The 8,051-nt window shown below is 35.4% G+C and overlaps 1 pseudogene; it reads right to left on the bottom strand.

The window, feature by feature from the left end:
* Positions 1-1,876: 1,876 nt before the first annotated feature.
* Positions 1,877-4,051, bottom strand: LOC149137172 (uncharacterized; annotated as a pseudogene).
* Between the last annotated feature and the right edge of the window lie 4,000 nt (positions 4,052-8,051).

Below are 8,051 nucleotides of genomic sequence, written 5' to 3'. Positions count from 1 at the left end.
GTGATTAGAGAGGATACACTTGATGGACCGAACATATGGATTCAAACAGTTAAGACCGGTGGCAATTTAGTCTGACCTCTGAGCAAATACCCACAGCAATCCAGCCTCTGAAAATAGGACCGAAACTAGCTGCATTGAAGACCGCCGCCATGCACCAATGGACGACCCTGTCAGAACACGGGTGATTTTCCCGATCATGATCGAGGCACCATCATAACATTAGGCGACACACAACGGGACGTCAACACCAGTAGAGATGAATACCGACCATATGCACTGTACAGTAGAAGCAATTCAGTGTCAAATTCAGAAGTTGATTGATATCTAATACCTTCTTTACTCTCTCAAAAACGAAGTAAAGAACCAGTTGTTCAGTTTTCGAAATGACATTTGTTTCATCCATAATTATAACGAAAGAATAGAATAAAGGGAGCGGTTAAACATATTTGTTTGCAACAGGCGAACAAAAGTGTTGACATGGCTTCACGGCAAAGAAATAACGATAAAATTAGAAAAGAGTACACTAGGCAACAAAATATGTCTTCGTAGATAATACAAATGGAAAATAAGTGAGTCAAGAATGAGCAACAGAAGGCTAGTAGAGTATTTATAAAGACAACAATAAACTGAGTGGATTTACCGATAGTGATGTTAGAAGCAAAACAAGTAGCGACCAAGTTACTATACCGTGTTCAGTGATCAATTGAAAATTATTGATTCTACTCACTATTAAAGATGTTCAGACTAAATCCAACAGTTTGCGTGAAAGGTAAAGAAAACACATCCATAAATCAAAGTATTTTTTAAAGATCAAAACATATCAACTAGGTTATGGCTGAGAGATAACTGTTTACTCAAAGTAGCCTAACCTCAGCTTCCAACAGGCCTCAAGACGGCTCTCAAACCTACCGCCTGCGTTCCTCACTGTGTCCCTGGGAATATCTTCGAGCACCTTGATTTTGGCCACCAGCTTGGCCTTGGTGTTGTAGGCAGAGTGGTCGGTGTCATTCTCAACCGCACCCAACGCATAGTAATCCATGAGATTACAATCGAGGGAATTAGAAGGCCAGAAATTGGGGATCAAGTTGTAGAAATTTTCCGACAATCACTTCTGACTCTTACCGAAAGAATCCTGCTGCCACACATATGGCCTTCCAGCAGCAACCTCTCTAGCCAGTGATTGACCAGTCTCCGGTAGCTTCACGTAGCCGTCTGAATTGAATCTGATACCCTGTTCAAAGATGTGGGGTGGCATGATGTCAACCTCACTGGAGACACACTCAAAGACCATCTTATTGTTAGCCACAGCTTTGTAGTCTTCATTTCAGCTGACCATGTCACATCTTACAGCCTTTACAATGTTCACAGAGCATGGAGCAGCAATCATGACGTCAGTATTTTGATACCTAGCGCGAATCTTCGTGATACAGGTAACTCTTCTCCAATATTCAGATGATTTCCAGTCCTCCATGTTACCTAATTTTTTCTCAATTACAACTTTAATCTTTATGCTCTCCAACCACGGGTTGGAAATAATTGATTAGGACCTTTTCAATCAATTATTTTCCTAGCAATCAATTAATTTTAATTGGGATATAGGCCAATCAATTATTGTAGTTAATTGCAATTAATTGTCAATTATTTTGCCGAATGTAAAAACACCATATATTTTGAAGTATTAGCTTCGATTTAAATAAGAGCCAAAATGATAGGAAAATAAAAGGCTTGTCTTAAAGTTTCAAAAAACTTTATTATCAGAAAACGTTCAAAGTTCAATTGTATTGATTTAGAATAGGGAACAAACAATATGTATACTCTACATTGTACAGTAGTTGAAAAACAAATAAATTGAAGGTCTTAAATTGAAAAAGTTTCTCAAACGAGTAGCGCAATTAAAATTTTAAGATATAACAAATGGTCATGAACGATTGCAGATTTCTGAAACTAGGTCTTCATCCCAGAAAGAGCAACTGATTTTTAGAAATAATTGCATTTCTAAAGTCATTGGTGTTAAGTATTGCCGAAAATCATTAAAAGCGTAACCTGCTGAGCTGAAGAAACGTTCCAAGATATTGGATGCTGTTAACAAAAATTAACAGTTCAGATATTGCTGAGGTGAAATTTTATCCTTTTTGTATTTTTTCAAACAAATTGAAGCAAAAATCATCATCTTCTACAGGTAAATCAGACTGTTGTGACGTGTCTGTCATCACTTTCAGCTGATGTAGAGCAGCCACTTCATCCGCAGTTAGCTCTGCTTCTGCATGTTGTAAAATTTTCACAACTCCACTTTCTAAATTTGAGCTGTGCACAATGGCTGCCGATGGGAGCAAATATTTTTTTAACTCCTCGTAAGGATACAATGCAAAAATTTCGCCAAAAAGAATTCTAGCATCTCCCAAATCTATTTCTGTTCTTTGCAAAGCGACTGTTACTGGGCGTAGCTTTCCTAAATCGTCTTTTAGAGTCTACATATCATTATGATCGCGTGAAGTCAACAGATAATCAACTAGCTTTGGATCGCCTTGAAAACAGTCTAAAAACGGTTTGAGTTGGATGTACCTCTCAATCATGTCCTAAGTACTGGACCAACGGGTTTTATTTCTTTGTATAAGTTGCAAAGGCGTTTTTTTTTTCCGAAGTTTACTCGTAAGTTTTAATGACTTTAGCTTACCCATCAACATATTAATTTTATCAAGTAGAACTTCTTGCTTGTCGAGATAAGCAGAAACAGCTAAATTGAATTTATGAGAAGCACATCCAATCAATGGTATTCTACACAAGTTCGCTATAGATTTGTTCACTTCAGTATAATCTCCGATAATAGCTACATTTTCTAAATTTTTGTTATAGACACTTCATACATACTCTATAAATTCGACATAATGAGAAGCAGTGAATGATGTTTCACTTACCTTTGGCAAAAATGCCAGAAAAACAGTATAATAGTCATTTTGATAATTGCATGAATAAGATGCAGAAAGTCCAATGAAATGCGTCGGACCTTTAGTTCAACCGTTGATTACCAACGAAAATTTACTTGGAAGTTCATTAGATATTTTCTTTTCCACTTCTTGAGTAAGTTTCTCCATGTATTTCTTTAAGGTCACATTTGTCCTATTTCCCAAGTTTGTGTACTTACGAGTCAGTGGGTGTTCAATAAAGGAAAATGGTTTTAAACCAGTACATACCCACTTAGTCCAAACATAGACATTTAAGGCCGAGCGACTGACCAAACTACTTCTTAGTAAAAGAAAACTTGATAAGGATGGTTGTCCAGTTGCTTGTCTAGTAGAATATTCTGAATGCTGGTTTTTTATATGACTCATAAGATTTGTCCATCCAGTCCCTTTTTTAGCGGGGTGGGGATCAACTTTTTCCACACTTGCATTTCCATACATGTTCACTGTCTATTTGGTTAAGATATTTTCTGACGATTTGCTCGTTTTCACGCGGCATGGATTAATTTAAAATAAAAGATATTTCGCCACAGTTTAAAATAGAAGATATTTCGCCACTCCACTGATGAAAGTCTGATTCAGTTAATATGTTGGAGCGGAATTCAAGACACAACCACGTTGCAGGCAAAGTTACGATTTAATGACTTGAAGACAGAATGTGTGAATCATTCTCAGCAGTCAGAACCAAGAATCACTCGACAGTGATTATTTGACAACATACACAATAGCCAATTCCCAAGCATGATAGAATATGTATCATTCTCAGCAGTCCGAATCAAACATCAACACTTGATAACATACAAAACAGTCAATTCTTAAGCACGACAGAATGAGTAAATCATTCTCAGCAGTCAGAACAAAACGTCAACACAATAATTCAAATAATAATAGAACGCTGTATTTGCCAATTGAACGTTGAATGAAGTATGAGCCATTTGAAAATCTTTCGCTGACAATGTTGCAAGTAATTGATATGACAGCAATCAACTATTTAATTGACAGTACGACTCCAATCAATTAATTGGACCAATATATTGCAATTAATTTTTTACAACCTCCATCTCCAACACCGTTGACTGTTCACCAATTCATCAAGCTGTTCCTGAAAATAGGACACATAGAATAATCGTCAAATTTAGCGCAGAAATTCACAAAATAAAAGAAAGAAGAAATGAAATGCTAACCTAAGGAAGATATTATTTACTGCACATATCCGTTGTCTTTTCGAGAGACGGAAAACATGACCTGCAAGTCTCACTTTTCTTTCCTCCACAATCTCTGCAGGTTGTGCAGATCGGCTCTTCTCAAGACTTTAGTTGAGCAAATCGACCCCAGGACTTATTCTTTGGAAGCCTAGTACTTATTCTATCGGTCTCTTTTGCCGAACCGGTAAGTTACGGGGACGTAAACACACCAGCATCGGTTGTCAAGCGATGTTGGGGTGACAAACACAGACACACAAACACATATACATATATATATATATATACATATATATATATATATATATATATATATATATATATATATATATATATATATATATATATACATACATATATACGACGGGCTTCTTTCAGTTTCCGCCTACCAAATCCACTCACAAGGCTTTGGTCTGTCCGAGGCTATAGTAGAAGACACTTGCCCAAGATGCCACGCAGTGGGACTGAACCCAGAACCATATGGTTGGTAAGAAAGCTACTTACCACACAGCCACTCCTACGCAAAGCAAATAATAAACACAACGTATTCATAATCAAACGATATGATAACAACACAAGAAGCAAATAAGGGCATCTAACTTACATACGAATGAGAAGCCTACATCTAACTACACCTTATTTAGTTAAGAGCACTGCGCTGTCGCTCCTAGCATTAAATCTTGGGGCACTCAAGAGCGCCCGTATTTTTCTGTGTTGGACAAGGTAAATAACATGTCGCATCCTCTGTGGAGGAGTTTTTCGTGTGATGATACTCTATTCGTTTTCATCAATATTCTATCACCTTCTTACCCTATTTCTTCCTGTCCTATTAGAGCACAACCTCATTGTCTAACCTCAAGTCTTCTGTAATGAGGATACAGCTAGTCTCTCGAACGACCACGAAGTGTAAGTTGTCTTTTCTTGCCTTGGGCTACACTTTTCTTTTCATGTAATTCCCTTTATTTTTTTTCCTATAATCTGACAACCTGTCATACTTTTTCATTGTTCCACCCTCTACTGTGTGATCTAAGATTTTAAATAGGTATTTGACTAATTACAATCTCTACTAAAAACAGAAATTTAATTCAAATTCCTGAGAGATACGGTCTTCATGGCACGTGCAAAACCTCACAAGTGCATTTGTAACATAATAGAAATTCAATTTATATGGTACCTTTCATCTCAAGCAAGTAAACCTGTCTTCTCGAGAGTGTCCTCCGATTGTTTAACATCTTTTATTCTGTTTCGTATCGAAAAGAATTGATACGAAAGCTGGGAACTCGATCATAGGCGGAAGAAACCGTATCGGTTATCAACGAAGGGAGTTGAATCTCAAGTGTCACTGATGTAGGATATGAAGTATTAAATACACTAACGAGCGATATTTCTGCTACAAGTTAAAATATATAGAATATATTAATAAAAATACGCATGCAAATGTATTGGTTTCAAATTTTGGCACAACGTCAGTAATTTCGTAGGAGGAGATTAGTCGATTGCATCAACCCAGTGCTCAATTGGTATTTATTTTATCGACCCCGGAGGATGAAAGACAAAGTCGACCTCTGTGGAATTTGAACTGAGAGCCTTAACACCTGCAATGCTAGTAAACATATGTGCGCGCGCACGCACACACACACACACACACACACACACACACACACACACACACACTAGTTGAGTATCCCGTCGTCGGCGGGTAATTTTCACAATAGACTGCGTTGGCAGACTTTCGGAATAGGACACTCACAAGTTAGATTTTTTCTGTTTTGATAGGGATTTTTCAGATTTCTTTTCGTTACGCTGCCCCATAAATCCGAAAATTTCGACTTTTTCCGAATTTTTTTAAAATTAGAGTTTTAAAATATGGACAGTCCAAATCTGCAATTTGTTTCTGTTTATAATTTCAAAATAATTTTCAGATGGAAAGGTGTGTCATTTAAAGGAAATGTAGTTGTTTCTAGCACATCACATGATCACCTGAACCTTTCTCGTTTCTTTGTTTCATGTATTGGTACTTTTGAATATTTTTTCCCTATAGAAAAATTTTATAGAATGATGATACGGTGGTTCATTGCTGGGGTTTGAGCAACAACAAAAAAATTATGTAATTTAAATTTTTAATTCCCACCCCACATCAAGCGAGTCCCCGCGCGCGCGTGTGTGTAAGAAAGAATATATTTACTAATAGAAAAGTATGCTATTAAAATAGATTAACTTTTACATAATTTTTCAAATCACTCTGTCGTCCTAATGAAATTCATTAAACACATGCATGCACACACATTGACAAACACATACACGTTCAGCGTGAGCTATATACTTTTATAGAGTGCGAGAGAGGGGAAAGGTTTACCATGAGAAAAGCGAAAAATGAACGAGATAGACTGAGATCTTTTCTGTTGCTGTCACATATTTTTTAATTTTAAAATAACGTGAAAATTTTCAAATTTGGTATATTGATGTACTTATTCATGCTGAATCCGAGTTTTTGATTCATTAATTCTAGAAAAAAAAATTAGAAAACTGTTATAGAAGTTTGAAGTTTGATCATTTTTACCTACGCAGAAAGCAGGAGTTGTGCGTAATAGCTGTCATAAAACGAAAGTAAATATTAGAAGTTTCAAGTAAAATGAAAGCATGCTTTTCTTTTCTACTCTAGGCACAAGGCCTGAATTCTTTTTTGGTGGGGGGAACCAAACGATTAGATTGACCCCAGTACGCAACTGGTACCTAATTTATCGACCCCGAAAGGATGAAGGGCAAAGTTGACCTCGGCGGAATTTAAACTCAGAACGTAAAGACAGACGAAATACTGCTAAGCATTTCACCCAGCGTGCTAACGTTTCTGTCAGCTCGCCGCCTTACAAAAATGAAAGCATTGCGTGAGAGGCAATACATTTACACGAAGAAAGAGTGATAAAGAGTATGGTAACTAATAGAGTGAGATAGATTGGTGGTGATAGATAGAGAGTGGGAGAGTTGTCGATCTAAAAGTTGAGTTATTTCCCGTAGCAAAATATATATCCCTTATTATTATTTACGGACGACTTTCTCTTTGAGACGAAAATCAAATTCGTTTTTCTTGAGGACGCACCATTTCAGAGCCTTTCGGGGTTAAGCACATATATATAACTACACACACTCGCATGTATATATATGTATATATATATATATATATATATATATATATATATATATATATATATATATATATATATATAGTAAGATGAGAGAACAGAAAGGTAATAAATAAATTATTATTTATTAATTAAAATTTGACAAATACCACTTACAGCTGTTTCAATTCAGGCTCTCAAAAAATTAATAGATTGAATTAAAACTCATTTGAAAGTCAAATCTTTTCAGAGATACATAAAGATTCAACTTTCAAATGATTTTTAATTCAATTTATTAATTTTTTGAGAGCCTGAATTGAAACAGCTGTAAGTGGTGTTTGTCAATTTTTTCATTAATGAATAATAATTTATTAATTAGCTTTTTATTCTCTCATCTTATTATTATAAAAAATAAAATATATATTGACCACGGTTTATATAGTTATCTTGCAGTGGAGTATTAAATAGAATGTTCAATACTCTTTGTATACAGTTCTATATTTAAGAGATGAGGAATTATGTACCTTATTTACATTATTTACATTTGACGGATATTTGCCTTCATCTTCTTTGTTTCAGTGACCTGAATAATAATAATAATAATAATAATAATAATAATAATAATAATAATAATAATAATAATAATAATAATAATAATAATAATAATGAAATCCAAACTAAAACTAGAACAGCAACGGACCATGATAAAACGATGGCAAGAAAAGCCCCTACATGGTAAATACTGGGCTAAACTAAATGCGAAAGAAATA

This window comes from Octopus bimaculoides, chromosome 2, assembly GCF_046866305.1.
Source record: "Octopus bimaculoides isolate indiv1 chromosome 2, ASM4686630v1, whole genome shotgun sequence".
Lineage (NCBI taxonomy): Eukaryota > Metazoa > Mollusca > Cephalopoda > Octopoda > Octopodidae > Octopus > Octopus bimaculoides.
The sequence above is the reverse complement of the archived record's forward strand: the minus strand, read 5'-3'. Positions and strand labels throughout refer to the sequence as shown.